Below are 22,131 nucleotides of genomic sequence, written 5' to 3'. Positions count from 1 at the left end.
AACAAGGTTCCCTGGCCCCAATGCCAGAATTCAACACGTCGGGCAATTCATACAACCTGGGGCCGACATGGATCCTCTGGGTTGAGAAACTAGACATGTATTTTAGAGCCACAGGGGAGACGGATGAGGACGTAAACGTGTCCACGCTCACATACTCGGCTGGATCAGAGGTGCACAAAATCTTTAAAACCCTCGAACCAGTGGATAATTCGTACCGAGCTGTGAAGGACCGCCCGAGGGAGCATTTCATGCATTGGTGCGCCATAACTACGAGAGCTTCGTCATGTGGGCTGCCAAGCAGAGGGAGGATGAGTCTCTCGCTATGGACGCCTCATGCACCTTGCAGTGACAGGTGCTTGGGAAAATGAAGCGGTGATGGTCCGTAATCAGCTCATACAGGGCTGTGCCTCCGAAAAACTACTGTACCAGGTACTGCATGAACCCGGGCTCACACTTGCTCGCATCCTGGAGATGCTGGTGGAGGCCACCACAATGGATGCTGCAATCCGGTCGCTCAAGCTGGAGGAACTGTGTACGGTGAGCCGACAGCAAGGGCCCACGGCCGTAAAGCCACAGTGGACTCCCAGGAGAGAGAGGGGAGAAAATCCTGCACCCTGTCCGAATTGTTGCTATGACCTCCCTCATGCAGGTGAATGCCGGGCAAAGGGTAGGGTGTATGGACGTTGCGGGGTTATGGGACACCTTGCCAGAATGAGCAACGCCCCCACTCCGATGGCGATCCCAAGAGGCATGAGCTCGACAAGCACCAACGTCTCGCAAAGTCAACAGCATGTGGCAGTGGTGCAACAAGGAGGCGAGATAGAAGAGAGGGACATGGCGGGATTAGAGGAGGAAGAGATCTTCTTTATCTCGAGCATTGGCAGTAAAGACTGGTGGCCATTGAAGGGGCAGAGACACCAGTCCTAGTGGATACGGGGGCATTAGTGTGCTTGATGGCTTTCCAGCACACACTATGAAGCTCTTCCAGGGCCACCACCACTAGCTACGGCGAAGGCCTAGATTTTCACATTTGGATGCATGCATCCCATTCCCTGTGGGTGCTCACATCACCCACAGGGATGTCACCACAGGGAGCTGGTCCAAGGCTTGAACTCCTTCCTCTGGGTGCTCTGAGCATTTTCCAACTCATAACTTAACAACATTCAGTGGAACCGTATGCCTGTTGGGGGACATGGTGACTGGAGCAGGGAAGGCAGCGTGCCTCACAGATCAGGCATGTTCATGAAATGCTGATTTGGGTGGGAGCGATGGCTAAAGTATTGCCACTAAGCACTTCCAATACCCTGAGGCCGCACACAGAATGACCACAATATACTGTCACCCCAATGAAAAGCAATAATGTACCATACAGAACATCAGAGCACATTGTGCAACATTATGCAACCTGCAGGGTTAACATGCATATTAAAAACACTGCATGGACAGAGTGTGGAGAGGTCCTATTGAGAAGGAAAGAGGTGACAGCAATGGTCACCAACTAGTGACAGATCCAGTGGCTTTGGCTGAAGTACAGGCATTGGTCAGGCCCTGTCATCACATACCCAGGGACACACACCATTTGCAAGGTTTTGCCATCATGTGCACAAGATGCAACATTACTTGTCAGGTATTGCCCTGATATTTTCTGGTACTAACAGAAAGCAGCAGTGATTGCTAACAGATGCCCGGCATTGCCATCACAAGCTGTAGTACTCCCAACGCTGCACGGTGCTGCGATTACTCCCTCACAAGTTCGCACCATGTTCATGCAATACTCAAGTACTCGTACCATGATCAAGGAGAAGCCGGCTACATAGATGATCACTTTGTGTAGTGTGCTAGAGGGTCACGCGTGCGTTGCTGACACTTCCATGCTCACGCTCCAAAATGGGCATAGCTGCATAACTCCACCCACCGCACTTTAAGGACAAAATGTGCTGTGAACCCACCCCGTGGAAGACAATTGCATTGGAATGTGAAAAAAGCACAGTTAACTTTTATTTACCTTTTTGTAATAGTGTTTAATAGCGTAAATAGCAACCCATAGAATACAGCTCAGTCCCACAACCAATTGGGTCCAGCAAAGAAATCTGGGATGATCCCTTGTTGGATTAGGATGAAATGTCCGAGTTAAAATTACCGACCCCACCAAAGGGCCTAAAAAACACAACAGGAAAAGTTCTAACTAACAAAAAGACCAAACTTTTTGTGGTATGCGTTTAGGTGTTTCGGTGGGGTCGATATGGGGCTGGGGCCTATCCCTCCACTATGTCTTGTTTGTTAAGCGTTGCTGCAGGTGCAGGCCCTCCCCCGCCGTGAATAACTGAGCGGACACAGCTCTGCTGCCGTTGGGCTCCAGGAGCGCTCTACTAGCCAGGCACGGGAACGCCCGCTTTATTATCAAGCATGCAACGGCTCAACGTAGCCGTCACACCATCATGTGACCACATTACATTCTAGTTATAAACATAACTCCGCAATAGCTGGCCCAACATGGGCAGTAGACATGGTATAGCCCAACGTGGCTGTAATGTTAGATTAACAGTACATTCCCCTGAGTGTCTGGCTTGGTACCAGGGCTGTCCACTCCGACTACTCTGACATCACATAATCCTCAAAACGTGTCGGTAGCCTTCTGCTTACCCGACTGGGTTACCTGCCACCTCCGCCCTCTCCCATTGCCTGTTCACTTACCGGGATTGGGGCGTCAAGCTATTGGGCCATGTTAAGTCACAGCAAGCCCGTCCGCGAGTGGTACTTACCCGTTGTAAACCAGCTCGGGTCCGCCGTCTTTATGATCGTTCCTCGATGAATCTTAACCCCGCGTTCCATGTTGGGGAAACCGGTTGCCGGCCACGGACACCGCGGCTCCTGCAACACCGGTTCTGCCTCACTGCCGGTTGCCATAGCGACTACAGGATGCCAGGACGGCACCTGTAGCCGCTCACGTTCAATGTGGGAAGTCAGGTGATGCATCACTACAGCAACGGCCGTAAAACCCGTCCGGAGACAGAGCGTGCTGCTTCTCAGCTGTTTGTTTACTCAGCCTGTGCAGCGCTCTACCTTGTCTTTGCCTCTTCTACAGATTTCCTCGTTTTTCTGACCTCTGGCCTGTTTTGCTTCAGACTATCTTGTGGATTTCCCTTCTGTTTTGGTACTCTGGACTCTCATTGCCTTCCCTGTTTTTTTTTACACTTGGCTCTGCTATTTGGACTGCCTTCAGGATTTTCCCACTGTTTTTGGCGCATCCTTATCTGCTGCTTACTGGATTGTTCTCTTGGACTCTTGCAATTATCTGCCCCTCGGATTGCACAACTCTGGGAGTTTGCTATTTGGATTACTCTTGGCAACAGTCCTCCGCTTTGGCATCCTTGACTAGGCTCGGCACCCTTCCCAAGGTTTTTCTGGAACCCTGTTCGCTACGCAGCAGTTTTTTGGGCAAGGAAGTACCTCCGGGCCTCCTGGAGACTGGCATCGCTCCCTACACTTACAGCTCCTGCAGCAACCCTCTTAGGTAGGTGCATTAAGGTTATTTCCTGGTTTTCTTCCAGTTGGTCCCACTCCACATTACTTAACCTTGCCATTTCCTCCTTTTAGACACCTGGGGTTTCACTGCTGCCGTTCCAGTTAACCTGTGGCCTCAATGGGCCTCATTACAACTCAGGCGGTAAGGGGTTTACGGCGCCGTAAACAGTGCCGACCCTTACCGCCTGATTACGAGGTCCCTTAGCGCCATGGCGGATTTAACACCTGCTTTTAGCAGGTGTTAAAATCCATGGCGCTAAGGGACCATGGAGTTAATTACGCCACCGTAATTTACGGTGGCGTAATTAACGCCTTCCCCACTCCCATTATGCCCTATGGGGCAAAAATGGGAATGGGGAAGGGTAAATGGGACATGGGGATTTACCGCCCCACCACGGTCGGAATGGGGCGGTAAATCCCCATTCCGCCATGGCGTAAACATAGTTTACGCCATGGCGGTAAAGTCACAACCCAGGCGGTAACTTACCGCCTGGGTTGTAATGAGGCACAATGACTGGCCAGTAAGTGATTTCATCTCTCTCTGGCTAGTACTTGGGGACGGAGGTATTCCATATCTTCGCTGCAACCACTGTTCTTGACAGACTGAGAAGCCTAGTACAGCACGGATATGGAAGCAGCTGCGGGAGACCCGGTGGCTGCGTTGGTTCAAGCTATTGCAGTGTTAAGAGTGGACATGTCCGCTGCTACTGCCGCAATACACCAACGGCTGGATGCCTTACACAGTGAATGCCATGTCCTACCTCCTGACCCTGAATTTTGGGACGCTCCATCACAACCTACCCCTTCTGTTTCTCCCCAGTCTCAGAATCCGGTTTATGTCCCAACCCCTTTCCCTTTGGCCGCTCCCAAAAAATTCCAGGGAGTACCTAGAAAATTCTGTATCTTTATAAATCAATGCAAATTGCATTTTTTGTGTCGGCCTCAGGCCTTCCCAGACTCTACAACCAAGGCCGCTTATAAACTCACCTTAGTGGGATCGCCGCTACCTGGGCTAATCCCCTCTTGTAGACTGATAGTCCTGTCTTGTACGATTTCCATCAGTTAGTGGCCGAGATGACTCGGTGTTTTACACGCGTTACAAAGCGCAGTCTCGGGACCTGGAGTTGTTAGACCTGGTACAGGGGAAGAGTAGCCTCATTGATTACATTACTAGGTTCAACCAGTTAGCTGTAGAAACCTCTTGGTCCGAAAACAACAAGGCTGCGGTTTTCTACAGAGGCCTCAGTGACCCAATGAAGGATGCCCTCGCGGTAGTGCTCACATTGCCAGTAACGTTTCCTGAGCTAGTAGATCTGCTGGTAGATGCACGCAGGGCCGAACGTAAAACCGAATCCAGTAGAGTTGCCAGCCCTTTCTCAGTCTGTTCCTATATCATGGAAGTGTCTGGAGAACCCATGCAATCGTAGGGGTTCGAGGTCCATTGACTCCTGTTGAAAGGGAACGGCGTTGTGTGTCCAACCGCCTGTTTTTAATGTGGACTTAACGGCCATTTTGTAAAAGAGTGTCCCAAACGCCCCAAGAAGCCTGTGGGTTTTCAGAAGGCTCATCCCTGATTGAGGGGGTACGGATGAGCCCACCAGTGACATCCCCGACACATACTACCATGCCTGCCTCCACCGCTCCAATGGCATTGCAAGCCTTGTTGTGTTCCCCCGATGGTATTCAGCACACAGTACGTCTAGTTTTGGATTCTGGGGCCACTGGGAATTACATAGACTTTTCCCTTGCCACTGCATTAAATCTACCATTACTGAACAAGAGTAAGCCCGAAACAGTTCAGGCAGTGGATGGTTCCTTGCTCATTTCATTTCAGGTCCCATTAAACAGCAAACTATGCCCCTTACACTGGTCATATGTGATACCCACCAGGGGGAGGTGTCATTTGATTTGATTACTACCCCTCAATTTGGTATAATCCTAGGAGTACCTTGGTTACGGGAACATAAACTCACCATTGATTGGTCCCAGGGACACATTTCCTTCTATTCCTCCTACTGTCATGTACACTGTTTGAAAAATGGCAGTGAGGTTCATGCTCCCTGTCAGATCCTGATTGCTATCGCACAACTTGGCCAGAATCAGAGCACGGAACTGCCCGCCTTGACACTAGCCCATACAGTGGGAGCCATCATTCCAGACATTCCTGCTGAATACCGACAATTTGCCAGTGTATTCGATAAGGGGTGCGCTGAACTCTTACCTTCTCACCGTTCTTTTGACTGCCATATTGAGTTGGTCTCAGGGGCCGAAATCCCCAGTGGACGCATCTATTCATTGTCCCCCACAGAAGACCTGGCCCTGAAGGAGTACATAGAACGATCCATGAAACTGGGTCACATCAAACCCTCACAGTCCCCCGCTGCCAGCCCCATATTCTTTGTCCCCAAATGGGAGGGTGATCTTCGTCCATGTGTGGACTACAGACGGTTGAATCAGATCACTGTAAAGGACAGGTACCCGATCCCGCTTGTAACCCCACTGCTCGAACAGGTGGGTCAAGCCACCATCTACACCAAACTTGACGTCCGGGGGGCTTACAATCTTGTCAGGATTAGAAGCGGGGACGAATGGAAGACAGCTTTCTGTACGCGTCATGGCCTCTTTGAATATACAGTTATGCTGTTTGGTCTTTGTAATGCTCCCGCTACTTTTCAACGTTTTATGAACAGCATATTTCACGACATCATAGACGTCTATGTCATAGTGTATCTGGATGACATTTTGATTTTTTCTCCCGACTACCAAACCCATGTACAACACGTTACGGAGGTCCTGACTCGCCTCAAGGCCAATGCCCGGTTCGCTAAGCCCGAGAAGTGCTTGTTCCATGTAACCGAAGTGGAATTTCTAGGTTTCCACATATCTCCCCACAGTCTCTCCATGAACACTGCCAAGATTAGGGCAGTGCTGGAATGGCCCGATCCTCGCAATATCAAAGCCCTTCTTTCATTCTTAGATCTCACCAATTTCTATCAGCGCTTTATCCCTGGCTTCTCAGCTGTTGCAGCTCCATTGACCAAACTTACCAGCCCCAAACACCCCTTTGTGTGGACTCAGGCACAGCAGGAGGCATTTGAATCTCTTAAGGCTGCTTTTACCACTGCTCCGCTCCTGCAGCACCCAAACACAGATCTACCCTTTATTGTAGAAGCCGACGCCTCCTCTTTCGCTTTACGGGCGGTCCTGTCACAGACATGCCCTATGACTGGATTGTTGCACCCCGTGGCTTACCGCTCACGAAAATTCACCACCACTGAATCGCATTATACAGTGACCGAAAAGGAACTGTTGGCCATTAAGGACGCTTTTCGGGTTTGGAGGCACCACTTGCTGGGGGCCAAGTGGCCCATTACTGTTTACACTGACCATCGCAACCTCCAGGATTTAGCCGCCCTGAAATGTGTCAACAGCCGGCAAGTCAGTTGGCACTTGTTATTCTCGGCTTTTGACTTCGTCATCCACCATCGATCAAGAATTTCCCATGGCAAAGCAGATGCGTTATCATGTATGGTAGGTGTTGAGGCACTCCCTGTATACCCCGACTCATTGTTACACAAAACACACTTTGGGCCTCATTAAGAGTCCGGCGGTAACCGAGGCGGTAAAACCGCCTGGTACCGCTGGACTCGTATTATCATTCCGCCTCCGTGATTCCTGGAATTACAACCGCGGTGACCTGGGAATTCCAGAGGCGTAATGGTGTAAATCCCCATTCCCATTAAGTCCCGTAGGACTCAATGGGAATGGGGATCATGGAAACACCGGCACCATCTCGTGATGGTGGCGGTGTTTCCTCGTCTGCCTGCAGGCGGGCGGTGTTAAACCCGCCAGGTCAGACCTGGCGGGATTGACGCCTCCGCCTGCAGGAGTCGTGATCACCCGGTATGCAAACAACGGTGGTGGCGGGTTTACCGCCACCATTGTTTCCATACCGGGTGAGTTGTAATGAGGCCCTTTGCCTGTCTATGTACCCCCCCTTCTCCGTTGTTAGATGACATTCGGCTTTGGGTATCCGAGTATCCTGATCTAGTACAGGACTGGAATGCAGTTGTGTTGGAGGGCCTTCCCTTCGTTCAGGGCCGACTATTCCTACCCACAACAAGCATGCGTCTACAAGCTTTAGAATGGTCACATGACGCCGCCATAAATGGCCCTCCGGGACAGAAACAAACTCTCTCTCTCCTAACGCGCTGGTGTTGGTGGCCTGCTATGTGGCAAGATTTTGCCGAATATGTCACAAACTGTTCCATATGTGCTCAATGTAAGAATCGAAAGGGCAAACCACTGGGCCTCCTCCAACCCATGCCAGTTCCACAGAAACCCTGGCATACCTTGTCAATGGATTTCATTATGGATTTGCCTAAGTTCCAGGGTTTTGACACCATATGGGGGGTGGTCGACAGCTTCACCAAATTGGCTTGCTTCATTCCCTGCTCTGGCTTACCCTCTGCCCCTACCCTGGCCAAGCTGTTCTTTCGTCAGGTGTTTTGTCTCTTTGGCCTCCCTTCTGTCTTGATCTCAGATAGGGGTACACAGTTCACATCCTGGTTTTGGAGGTCCCTTACTGCTTTCTTGGGGATTAATTCACGCTTCTCGTCCTCTTATCATCCTGAAATGGATGGGCAGACCGAACGCGTGAACCAGACCTTAGAGCAGTACCTTTGTTGCCTTTGCTTGCAGTACCAGAAAACATGGTTACCTGTTCTTCACTTAGCCAAATTCGCTTACAACAATGCACCACACTCCTCTACGGGTACTTCTCCTTTCTACTCACTATGTGGCCAACATCCCCGTGTCCTGCCTTTGTCCGACCTGCCCCTCTCTTCGACGGCCGCTGCTAATGCCTGTCTTAGAGATCTTACAGTCATTCACGAACAAACCCTGTCCCACCTGCAGGAAGCCCAAAAGTCTATGTGCTGCTCAGCGGATAAGAAACGCAGCCCGGCACCTACCTACGCGATAAGGGACATGTTTTGGCTGTCCAGGAAACACTTAATATCCCCGGTTGTAGGAAGTTGTTGCCTAGATATGTAGGTCCCTATAAAGTTCTAAGGGTGATCAATGCAGTCTCCTACCGTCTAGCTCTGCCTATATCTTGGCAGATCCACCCAGTATTCCACACCTCCCTTTTAAAGCCTTGCCCCTCTTCTACCCGACTGGTGCTTCCTCCTGCCCGCTGTTGCAGTGTTCTGGTGATGAATATGAGGTGCATGCCATTCTTGATTCACAAATCTGCCGGGGCCAGCTACAGTACCTCATTGATTGGAAGGGTTATGGGCCTGAGGACAGGTCTTGGGAACCCACTTGCAATGTCCAGGCCCCTGCTCTTGTCGCTCGCTTTCATCGTAACCATCCTTCGCGCCCACATGGACGTGGGCCATTGAGGGGGGACTCTGTTAAGTCACAGTAAGCCCAACCGCGAGTGGTACTTAACCATTGTAAACCAGCTCGGGTCCCCCGTCTTTATGATCGTTCCTCGAATGAATCTTAACCCTGCGTTCCATGTTGGGGAAACCGGTTGCCGGCCGTGGAGACTGCGGCTCCTGCAACACCGGTTACTGCCTCACTGGCGGTTGCCATGCCGACTACAGGACGCCAGGACGGCGCCTGTAACCGCTCACGTTCAACGTGGGAAGTCAGGTGATGCATCACTACGGCAACGGCCGTAAAACCTGTCTGGAGACAGAGTGTGCCGCTTCTCAACTGTTTTTTTGCTCAGCCTGTGCAGCGCTCTACCTTCTCTTCGCCTCTTCTACAGAATTGCCCGTTTTTCTGACCTCTGGCCTGTTTTGCTTCGGACTATCTTGTGGATTGCCCTACTGTTTTGGTACTCTGGACTCTTGGCTCTATTTGGACTGCCTTCAGGATTTTTCCACTGTTTTTGGCACATCCTTATCTGCTGCGTACTGGATTGTTCTCTTGGACTCTTGCAATTATCTGCCCCTCGGATTGCACAACTCTGGGAGTCTGCTATTTGGATTACTCTTGGCAACAGTCCTCCGCTTTGGCATCCTTGACTAGGCTCAGCACCCTTTGAGATTTCCACAGGTTTTCTGGAACCCTGTTGGCTACGCAGCAGTTTTCTGGGCAAGGAAGTACCTCCGAGCCTCCTGGAGACTGGCATCGCTCCCTACCCATACAGCTCTTGCAGAACCCCTCTTAGGTAGGTGCATTATGGTTATTTCTTGGTTTTCTTCCAGTTGGTCCCACTGCACATTACTTAGCCTTGCCATTTCCTCCTTTTAGCCACGTGGGGTTTCGCTGCTGCCGTTCCAGTTAACCTGTGGCCTCAATGACTGGCCAGTGAGTGATTTCATCTCTCTCTGGCTGGTACTTGGGGACGGAGGTATTCCATATCTTCGTTGCAAGCACTGTTCTTGACAGGCGGGCCCAGGGTCACCATCACTCTCAGGGCTTTGGGCATCTGTCCCCTCCCTTACCTCTCCAGATGACATGCTACTCTCCCCCACTGGGATTGCGCTTCACCATCCCTCTGGCGTCCGCAGCTGTGACCATGGACCCTTTCATTTGGACAACATCCATGGGGCATGGTTCATATGTGAGGAAGAGCTTTCCTTCCTGATGTCTTTTCTTTATCAACACTGTGTCCCCCACCGTTAGGTCAGGTGACTTTAAGTGTCTCTCTTTTGTTGCGTATTCCTCTGTCCTCAAAGACTCTCTCATCATCAATTTCCCCAGGGATTCATCCTTCTACCTCCGGAATGAGACCTCGAGAGCACCTTCGAAACTGTGCCTCAGCTAGTGCGACTCACGTTGCACTGTGCGGTGTAAATCTGTACTTCCGCAAAAACGGATACAGCGTTCTTTTGAGGCAGTCTCTTTGTCCTCGAGCAATGCAGAAGACTTTGTTTAGAGTGCGCATGAAGCGTTCCGGCTCGCCATTGGCATGCAGTCAGACCAGTGCTATCTTCTGATGTATTATCCTGCACTCTCCTAAGAATTCCACGAAAAATTCCCCTTGGAACGCGGGTCCATTGTCTGATGTAAGGAAGGCATGGTATCAAAGTAAGACAGACACAAGTTACCACAGTTCAAGGGTGTTTATTGAACCTTATCAAGGGTGTGATAAACACCTATCTATACCTAAATCTAAGATGGGAGCAAGCTACGACCATCAAATGATAATAATGCAGTCCTAGTGGAGTCTTGTCAAAATAAAAGGGCCTATACTCAAAATGTATTGCAAATCCTTACCGCTAATTTACAAATAGTATGGGGAAATGTTCATGAAAAAGAAAGAAGTGTTCACAAAATGATAAGTCCGGATGTTCAGGCCGTTGGCCTCCCTTTCCCACGTTTTCAGCACGGGACAAGGCGGTTCACCCGAGCATAGCACACTCCTGGGCTTCTGCAGCACGAGGGCACAGTTCCATTACCAACATCAGGGGCTTCTATGCCCAAGTCTCTTATGCAATCATTGTCTCTTGGCTCAGAGGGCATAGAACAGAGAGTGGGTAAGGGGTGGAGGGAGCTGAGAGCACCCAGAGGAAGGGGTCCAAGCATTGGACTAGCTCACTGTGATGACATTCCTGTGGGTGATGTGAGCCCAGAACTCTGATCATAGTACAGGGTACGGGGATCAGGGTACGGGGATCAGGGTACAGGGTGAAGGGAGGTGAGAGTAGCTAGAAGAAGGAGTTCAAGCATTGGACTAGCTCCCTGTGGTGACCTCCCTGTGGGTGATGTGAACACATAACTCTGATCATAGTACAGGAATCTGAGTATTGGGATCGGGGTACAGGGATCAGGGTACGGGGACTGGGTCAGGGGTGGAGGGAGGTGAGAATACCCAGAGGAAGGAGTTTAAGCATTGGACTAGCTCCCTGTGGTGTCACTTCCTGTGGGTGATGTGAGGCCATAACTCTGATCATAGTACAGGGATCATAGTACAGGGATCAGGGTACGTGGATCATGGTACGGGTATCAGGGTCAGGGGTGAAGGGAGTTGAGAGTAGCCAGAGGAAGGAATTCAAGCATTGGACTAGCTCCCTGTGGGGACATCCCTGTGGGTGATGTGAATACATAACTCTGATCATAGTACAGGAATCTGGGTATTGGGATCGGGGTACAGGGATCAGGGTATGGTGTGAAGGGAGGTGAGAGTAGCCAGAGGAAGGAGTTCAAGCATTGGACTCGCTCCCGTTGGTGACATTCCTGTGGGTGATGTGAACCCATAACTCTGATCATAGTACAGGGTACGGGGAGCTGGGTACGGGGATCAGGGTATGGGGATAAGGGTATGGGGATAAGGGTACTGTCACAAGTCTCTCCCCTTCTCACCTGTTTTTCCTGTTTGCTTGCAAGCTTCTTTGATGATTTATTTTGCACTGTCCGGGATTTATATAAACCTGTGTGCTGGGTTCCAGCGTGAGAATAGCAATCCAACTCCAGGAGACGTTCAGATGTCCAGGACGGGAACCAGGAAAGAACAATGTCCAAGCTCGGAGGCACGGAACGCTGTGACCCGAGTGCAGGCGAAAATTCAGGAAGAAGCTTGAAGGTGAATTCGAGGAAAGGAAGGGAAGGGAGGAGGATTCAAGGAACCGGGAATTAGGATTCAGAAGAAAGCCCTGAGCGAACTCCGGCAACACACATCCAACTACAGCGAGCGGTAGCGTTGAGACGCGCAGAGCCAAGGGGGCATGTCTGTTTTGTAGAACGTTGAGCGTGGCGCGCAAACGCTGGCAAGCTGCGCTCCGTATCAATCGGCCATGTTGGGAGGATCACGGCATTCAGTCCTCTATGGGTCAGGGACCACGAAGTCCAGAATGGACGCAGGCAACGGTTCATGACAGTATGCCTCCTCTGAAGCCCAGCTCCTCCGGGTTTGCCTGGATGGATGAGATGGTATCTTCGAATCAGCCTGGGGGCATTCATGTTTGACATGGGTTCCCAGGTGCGCTCACTGGGAGGATACCCTTTCCACTCGACCAAATACTGTAGTTGACCACGTTGGTACCTAGAGTCACAAATTCTGGAGACCTTGTATTCAAGTTGGTCATTGACAATCACTGGGGTAGATCTTGGAGCAGTTTGAGAGGGATCAACATATGGTTTTAACAGAGAAGTGTGGAAGACTGGATGAATCCTTTTCCATGACTCTGGTAGTCAGAGTCGAAAGGCCACTGGATTGACGATTTCTTTTATAGAAAAGGGCCCGGGAGCCAATTTGTTTGGTTGTAGGTGATGAGGAAGGAGTTTCGAGGATAACCAGACCTTATTGCCTATTGAATGGGAAGGCCCAGGCCTTCTTTTGGAGTCAGCATAATGTTTAACGTCTCTTCAGGCCTTTTCTAGGTGTTCCTTTGCTTCTTTGTGCATATTGATTAGTGTTTCAATCCAGGAATCAACCGCAGGAACTGGGGTAGGATGTGGAAGAATGGACGGTAGGACTGAAGGATGAAATCCTTGACTACAGAAGAAGGGACTGGTCTTGATAGCAGAATGATCGGAATTGTTGTATGCAAATTCGGCTACCGGTATTAAGAGTGACCAATCATCCTGGGCTTTGGTGGCGAAGCAACGAAGATATTGTTCCAGGGTTTGGTTTACTCGTTCGGTAGCTCCATTGGTCTGTGGATGATAACCCGAAGATAATGCACGTTGGATTCCCAGTATACGACATAGCTGTTTCCAGAACTGGGATATGTACTGGGGTCCTCGGTCAGAAATGATTTTGGTTGGTAGCCCATGAAGCCGGAATATGTGTTCTAGGAAAATCCCAGCAAGTTCAGATGAGGATGGTAGTTTGTGTAGAGGCGTAAAACGAGCCATATGTGTGAACAAATCAATGGTAACCATTATAGTTGTGTAGCCCCTGGAAGAAGGTAGTTCCACGATAAAATCTGTGGCATTGATTTCCCAGGGTCTTGTTGGTAGTGCTGGTTGGAGCAGGAGACCTGCTGGTCTTTTATTGTCCTGTTTGTTCTGATTGCAGACTGCACAAGTCTGGACATGGATCTTGATATCATCCTTCATCCTTGGCCACCAAAACTGTCTTTGTATTAGATGGAGGGTGTTGGTGATGCCACGGTGTCCTGAATGGAAAGTATCATGACATAAGCTTGTGATCTTTTGTCTCAGTCCATGAGTAGGGATGACCAACCGATTATCCTTGAATAGATATCCATCTTTTGTTTTGAGATTCCATCGATTGTTTCTCTTAAACTCCTTCCAAGGGTCAGAGGACTGAGTTTGGATTTGAATATCCTCCAGGAAAGTAATTACTTGAGCAACAAATATTGTGTTGGGAAACATCTTAGGAAAGGTCCGATTCTCGAGGGGTTTGTAATCAGGACGTCTGGATAAGGCATCGGCTATAATGTTATGTGTTCCAGGGAAATGATGGATTTGAAATTGGTATTGGGAAAAAAAGAAGGCCCAACGGGCTTGGCGACTGTTTCTACATTCTAGGGATTGTAGGACTTGAAGATTTTGATGGTCCGTGCGGGCTTGTACCGGGTGTTTGGCTCCCAGAAGGAAATGACGCCAATCAGTGAAGGCTTGACGAATGGCTAACAATTCCTTCTCAATGACAGAATAATGAGTTTCACTGGGAGTCAAGGTGCGGGAGAGCTAGGTGATAGGGTGTTCTAACTTGTCGCCCAGTTCCTGTTTCAGGACTGCCCCAATGGCGCAGTTGGAGGCATGAGTTTCAACAAGGAAAGGTCGATCAATGTTGGGTTGAGCTAGGATGGGAGCTTGTGTGAACTCCGACTTCAACCGTTGAAACACCGAATCTTGGGCTGAGGTCCACTGAAAGGGGGTGTCTTTCTTCAATAACATGACAATAGGGTGCACAATCTCAGAAAATGCTGGTATAAATTTCCTGTAGAAATTAGCAAGCCCCAGGAAGGATTGAATTTGCTTTACATTGGTTGGAACAGGCCAAGACAGAATGGAGTCAACCTTGGAAGAGTCCATTCCAATACCCTTTGGCCTAAGAACTAATCCGAGATAGTGAACAGTAGATACATGGAAAAGACACTTCTTGGGTCTGGCCAGGAGCTTATGTTCACGTAGACATTGTAAGACTGCCCTTACATGCTCCTCGTGTTTCAAATGGTCCTTGGAGTAGATCAGTATGTCGTCTAGATATACAATGATGAAGAGGAACAGCATATCAGAAAACACCCGATCCATAAAACTTTGGAAGATTGCTGGGGCATTAGCAAGTCCAAAGTGCATGACCAAGTATTCAAAATGGCCAAAGGGTGTTCTAAAGGCTGTTTTCCATTCGTCACCTTCTTTTAAATGAATAAAATGGCAGGCACCCCTGAGATCTAGTTTTGTTAAGATGACTGCACCTCTGACTGCTTCCAGGATATCCGAGATGAGAGGCAATGGATAACGGTCCTTGAGAGTGCATTGGTTAAGGCCACGGTAATCCAGACATGGCCTAAGCTCATTGGAATCCTTCTTGGGAACGAAGAAAAGGGAAGTGCCCGCCGGGGACTTGGATGGTCAAATAGTTCCATTTTCCAAGTTGGTATGCAGGTATTCCCGGAGGGTCTTTTTTTCAGGTTCTGACAAAATAAACATTCTTCCGAAAGGAATTACGGCTGAAGGTTCAGTGTCGATGGCACAATCTTCAGGTCTGTGGGGTGGTAGAGCTTGAACAATGGCTGTTGAGAATACATCTGTGTAAGCCTGGTAGGCCCTGGGAATCTGGATGATGTTAGAGACGGTGACTGGAATTTGCTGAGTTTCTTGAGAGTCTTCAGAGGACCTTGGTAAGGTGTCTAGGGACAAACAGTGGGACATACAATGTTCTGAACCAGGAAATAAGGAGCCTGCCGCCCAGTTGATATAGGGGTTATGCTTCTGCAACCAGGGCATGCCTAGAACCATAGGATAGTGAGCAGATCTTATGATCTCAAATTTAATCCTCTCTTGGTGGTGATTTATAGAAAGAAGAATCTCTTTGGTTTGAAGGGTTATGGGTCCTGAAGACAGGGGTCTCCCATCAATAGCTTCTACAGGTTGCATAGTCTCTCGTGTTTCGTGTGGAATGTTGTGAGTAGTGACCCAATCATGATCTATGAATATGCCCATGGCTCTGCAATCCACTAGTGCCAGGATGGGGTAAGTTTCTTTCTTGGAAGGTGATAGGAATGCCTGTAGAATCACAAGATTATTTTGTCCAGGAGAGTTCAAAGAAGTAATTGATGTGGAGCAGACACCTTTCTCCCGAAACTGTGCCCCAACTAGGATCGGGAGCTGGCGTTTCCTGAACACCGTGGTGGAGCGATAGGGCACTCTGTCACAAGGTGTTTATCGGAGGCGCAGTACATGCACAGCCCAGTGTGAATCTGGCGCATCCTTTCTTGTGGGGTAATGGGTCCACAGAAGGCCCCCAGTTGCATGGGTTCTGGATCCGCGGTTGGAGAGGCTGTGGGCTCTGGTCTGTATGGATGGTCTATAGCAGCCTTTTGGAATGTTGCTTTTAGACTTCTTTTTCTCTACCTTTCTTTCCTGGATTCGAAAGTCGATTTGTAGAGAAAGGTCCATGAGGGCCTGGAAGGAGCTTGGGCGAGCTACCCTGGCTAACTCGTCCTTTATTTCTTCATTCAGGCCTCTTCGGAAGAGGGTGAAGCTGGCTTCTTGGGACCAATCAGCCTATTTCACAAGTTTTTTAAAGCGGGTCACATAGGTAAGCATATCCTGGGATCCTTGTTGAAATTCAAGTGGGCGTTCTTGAGCCCTGTAAACCTGCTCTGGACGATCAAACATGGCCTTTAGAGCTTCCACGAACCCATCATAGTCATCCAGGAGGGCGTCACCCGAATTGACTAGGGGGGTTGCCCAGGTTAAGGCGTTACCAGTGAGGTGTGAGATCATAAACCCCACCTTTGCTCTTGGGGTGGAAAAGTAGTAGAAAAGTAGTATGGCTTGAAGGTGAAATGCACAAAACATGAATCAAGGAAGGCACGAAGGTTCTTTGAAAAGCCATCATATTTGTCCACTACTCCTCCCAATAACACACTTTCCTTAGTTACAGAGTCACGACACAAGACTAACTGCTTTAAAGCAGCGTTCTCTGCCTTAAGGTTCTGGACTTCTGTGGTTAGTTCCTGCATACCTCGTATCAGGTCTTGAACCACGGCTTCCATCTCTGTATCCGTATCGGTTTTTAGGCGTCTCAATCTGTCACAAGTCTCTCCCCTTCTCACCTGTTTTTCCTGTTTGCTTGTGACCTTCTTTGATGATTTATTTCGCCCGGTCCTGGATTTATACAAACCCGTGTGCTGGTCTTTGGGTTCCAGCGTGAGGATAGCAATCCAACTCCAAGAGACGTTCAGATGTCCAGGACAGGAACCAGGAAAGAACAATGTCCAAGCTCGGAGGCATGGAACGGCGTGACCCGAGTGCAGGCGAAAATCCAGGAAGAAGCTCGAAGTTAAGTTCGAGGAAAGGAAGGGAAGGGAGGAGGATTCAAGGAACTGGGAATTAGAATTCGGAAGAAAGCCCCGAGCGAACTCCTGCAACACACGTCCAACTACAGCTCTTATGCCTGCGGGCTGCAGCGCAATATAAACATATAAATAAATAAAAATACAGCGAGCGGTAGCGTTGAGACGCGCAGAGCTGCGGGGGCTTGTCTGTTTAGTAGAACGTTGAGCATGGCGCGCAAAGACTGGCAAGCTGCGCTCCGTATCAAGCGGCCATGTTGGGAGGATCACAGCATTCAGTCCTCTATGGGTCAGGGACCACGAAGTCCAGAATGGACGCAGGCGACGGTTCATGACAGGTACGGGGATCAGGGTACAGGGACTGGGTCAGGGGTGGAGGGAGTATCCCAGAGGAAGGAGTTCAAGCATTGGACCAGCTCCCTGTGGTGACCTCCCTGGGGGTGATGTGTGCACATATCTCTGATCATAGTATGGGGACTGGGTCAGGGGTGGAGGGAGGTGAGAGCAACCAGAGGAAGGAGTTCAAGGATTGGTCTAGTTCCCTGTGGTGTCATTCCTGTGGGTGATGTGAGCCCATAACTCTGATCATAGTACAGGGATCATAGTACCGGGATCAGGTTCCATGGATCAGGGTGCGGGTATCAGGGTCAGGGGTGAAGGGAGGTGAGAGCACCCAGAGGAAGGAATTCAAGCATTGGACTAGCTCCCTGTGGGGACATCCCTGTGGGTGATGTGAACACATAACTCTGATCATAGTACAGGGATCATAATACAGGGACCAGGGTACAGGATCAGGGTCTGGGGTGGAGGGAGGTGAGAGTACCCAGAGGAAGGAGTTCAAGCATTGGACTAGCTCCCTGTGATGACATCCCTGTGGGTGATGTTAGCTCATAACACTGATCATAGTACAGGGATCAGGATACGGGGATCAGCGTTACCTGGATCAGGGTACGGGGATGAGGGTCCGGGGTGATGGGAGGTGAGAGTAGCCAGAGGAAGGGGTTCAAGCATTGGACTCGCTCCCTGTGATGACATCCCTGTGGGTGATGTGAATACATAACTCTGATCATAGTACAGGGATCATAGTACAGGGATCATAATACAGGGATCAGGGTACGGGATCAGGGTACAGGGACTGGTTTTGCAGCATACAATTCCAAACCTCCTCGAGCTTCTCTTTTTCGAAGCCCAAGTTTTCACGCAATATTTTGAGAAGTTGGGGACACCCTTTCTCTAAAGCCCATTTGCCTTAAACCTATCCTGTGATTTTGCATTTGACTGGAGTTAACTCAGAATATGCTCCCTGTTGGTTGCGTGATGTGAAAAGTGATACTTGCAACCAGGATGGACGCACCAGTTATGTGTATTCCCTCTGGTAGGTGTTCATTCAAGCACGTCAGGCCAAGCCCTGGGCCTGTGGATGGACATTAGCGGGACAGGCATGGCACACCTCAGAGTCAGGGGTGACTCCAAGAGGGAGGTGAGGGGGTACAGAAGGTTACAGAGTGAGTAAAGAGTGTACTTCAGGGTTGGGGGTGACTCCTCAAAGAGGGAGATGAGAGTGGTATAAAATGTTAAAAAGTGAGGGTAAACAGTGCACTTTGTGGTCGGGGTGACTCCATGAGGGAGGTGAGAGGGCACGAGTGAGAGTAAACAGTGCACTTTGGAGTCAGTGGTAACTCCAATAGGGAGGTGAAAGGATAGAGAAGGTTAGAGTGAGAGTATGTTGTTACACCTCAGAAGCTGAATCTGCCGTTCCCGGCCCACACACGCCTGCTGGAACCCGTAAATGCAGTCTCCCCGCCCTGCGATAAGGCAGAAAATACTTCTCCGCTCTGTTCCTCTGGCGTTGGAGGTTGCCCTGGAGACAGGGTGCAGCAGCTGCTTGTGGACACAGAAACTTTGTTTTCCATCGTTCCCAGGAGATCATGTGAGGGGATCCTCCAATGGGCGCTTAGAGCATGCACAGAAAGGGCTCTCCCCCACCTGTGAAGGAAGAAGGGCGGCCAACAAAGGACAGGACATCTTGAACAGGACTTGGAATGACATGGGGGAGCCATTTTAAGTATATGGTCCTGATAGTGCATTATCATGGCTGCAGCAGTAGCCTTGAGCAATGCATTTGAAAACTAGTGTAAAAGGTAACACCTGCCACCAGGGGATGCCTGAAAAATAACCATATTGCCACGTATAACAAAATTAAGTAGCTACAATGTGTCACCACAGCACTCTTATGCTGCAATTGATGAACAGACACCAGTCACAAAAAGGAGGTGACTACTCCTGCACTGGGAGGCCTAGGGACTACCCTGTGAACCCAAAATGACCTTGCACTAGGGACCCTACGGTACCCTGGCAGCATACCACCTACTGTGGGGGTCCTGCCATAGGAAAGCACGAGGCTCAAAAGATGAGGGCAGAGATCTCCCCTTCACTGGATCCCTGTGAAAGGGCTCCATCAAACCCAAAACCAAGGTACATGCAGGAGGTGGGTCAGATTTAAAAAAAAGTCTCCTCACCTCTGGAGTCAGAAAAATATCCCAGGGAGTCCAGCAGTAGTGCTGGGAGGCTCAGCACAGAGAGTCCAGCAGTGCTGCTAGGAGGCTCAGCACAGAGAGTCCAGCAGTGCTGCTAGGAGGCTCAGCACAGAGAGCATCAGTACTGCTGGGAGGCTCAGCACAGAGAGCATCAGTAGTGCTGGGAGGCTCAGTAGGAGAGTCCAGCAGTACTGCTGGGAGGCTCGAGCGCATCAGTAGTGCTGGGAGGCTCAGGACAGAGTCCAGCAGTGCTGCTGGAAGGCTCAGCACAGAGTCCAGCGGTACTGCTGGCAGGCTCAGGACAGAGAGCATCAGCAGTGCTGGGAGGCCCAGGACAGAGAGGAATAGATTTGCAAAAAGAAAATCTCCCTAACACATGCTCTTATTGTCAAAACTTTAATAATGATACATTCCTCCCAGCAACCACTATGACTCAAACTCATTTTTTCATTTCCCTACATGTTTTGAGTTATGTCTGCATGTTTTTGTCTCTCTGACCTGTCCTATAATCCCCCCTTCAGCTTGACCCAGTTTCCTTTTTATCCCACAGTCCAGAGTCTCACTGCTCTCTGAAGTGTGAGGATATATATATATATATATATACGAATATATTAATAATTTTATAGATCATGAATGTGATCATAAATAAGATTTATTACTTGTTAGGTTATGTACATAAAAGGAGCAAGTATGGTAGATGTGAGCCCCACTGGACTTCAGCTGGGAAATGCTGTTGCTCTTCAATATGCCTCCAGGATTCCACGAAGCTCGCACACGATAACAATCGCGTGCTCATGACCATGGAACCTCACAAGCTTATGTCTTGAAACAACACATAAATACAGGTTACTGCACATCTCCCTTCCTTTGCCTTTTATAACATAATGCAATCCTTACACAAAGTCCTCCACATGACGGGGTCTGCGACTAACCCTTCCCAATCTTGACATGCGTGGAATGCCTGTCGTAACCTTTGGCAAGGAAAATGTCAGCATTCCTTTGTCTCTTTCTATTCTCCTGCCTCCACTTGACTTACTGACAATCTCTGCACTCTTACTCTCAACAGTGCTCTTGTCACTATGAGTAGTCCTCACTCCACTTGACTTACTGACAATCTCTGCACTCTTACTCTCAACGGTGCTCTTGTCACTATGAGTAGTTATGTCACCATGTCCCTTTACCACACACACTATCTCCATATTCCAGACTCTTCCATCTTCTACCTTTACTGCATGCTTGAACATTTCGACTACCCCTATGGGCTTGGACCATTTGCACAGTCCATCTCTCAGGACACGAGGAAGTTTGATTCTTACCAATCCTCCCACTGTTGGAGGTATCACATTTTCCCCTCCAGACAAAAAACTGTCATGAGCTAACTTGTTCCTGAGTTGGGTGTTCCTAATGTTCTCACACACAGATCCAAAATCCTTCCTTACATCTGTTTCTCTCCCCATCCAGGACAGTACTAATTTGGTGTTCGCTTTCTGTCCTATACTCAACTGAAACGGGGATAACCTGGTTGTACAATGTGGAGTGAAACGGTGAGCAACAATTTTATCTTTCACCCCTTCCTCCCATTCCAACCCATTCGACCAGGCCTATCGAATGGCATCTTTAAGTACTTTATTGAAACGCTCAACTACACCATTTGTCTGAGGGTGGTAAATGGCACTCTTTTTATGTTCAATAGAATTTCTTTTACAAAAATGTACCATTTCTTTTGAGCGAAATTGAGTACCATTGTCAGTCATAATACTCTTTGGAAATCCCTCTCTCCCACAGATTTCAGATAGAAAACCAGTAACTGTTTTAGAAGTAATGCACAGCCTAACCAATACCTCCAGCCATCTGGTTAGTAAGTCAATAACAACCAGACAAAACTGCTGCTTACCATTACTGCAGATTGGGCCTAATATATCCATACCTAAATCATCCCTTGGCTTCTCTGGAATTTCTGTCATAACCATTGGATACCTCGCACCCATACACACTTTATCACTCTCATTGCAAAGGATACAATCCCGAATAGATCTCTCAATTTCAAGGTCACATCCTGGCCACCAAAAGTCATTCCGTAACCTTTGCTTGGTTTTCACTATCCCTTGCTGACGCTCATGACCTAGTTCAATCAGTTTCTGACACACTCCTGCCGGTGGAATAATTCTGTCGCCTCTCATGATCATGTCCTTATTTATATTAAGTTCCTCAGCAATTCTCCAATAATCCATTAGACACATATCTTCGAACTTCGTCTTCCTCAAAGGACATTGACTTTTGATAAGTTGGCTCAACCGTACCATTGAGATATCTTGTGTCTCTGCTTCTTTCCATTTCTTCTGTGGTATAGACACTGGGCCTCATTACAAGTACTCCGCTCCGGAATTAACACTGCCGGTAAAACCATACCGGCACCGTTTCAATGTCCGCGCAATCATGACCCGCGGCCCCGGTAATAGCACCACCCTAAACCGCCACCGCGGAAATAGGGTTCCTGTTAAGTCCGTCTGCACGGAAACCCCTCCGTTACCGTCAACACGAAACACCGTGAGCATCACAACTAGCGCGGACACAGAAATACCGGGAAAAAAATGGCAGAAATACCGTGATCACGG

The sequence above is a fragment of the Ambystoma mexicanum genome, chromosome 5q, assembly GCF_040938575.1.
Source record: "Ambystoma mexicanum isolate Mex_15411 chromosome 5q, UKY_AmexF1_1, whole genome shotgun sequence".
Classification (NCBI taxonomy): domain Eukaryota; kingdom Metazoa; phylum Chordata; class Amphibia; order Caudata; family Ambystomatidae; genus Ambystoma; species Ambystoma mexicanum.
This window is presented reverse-complemented; position numbering follows the sequence as displayed.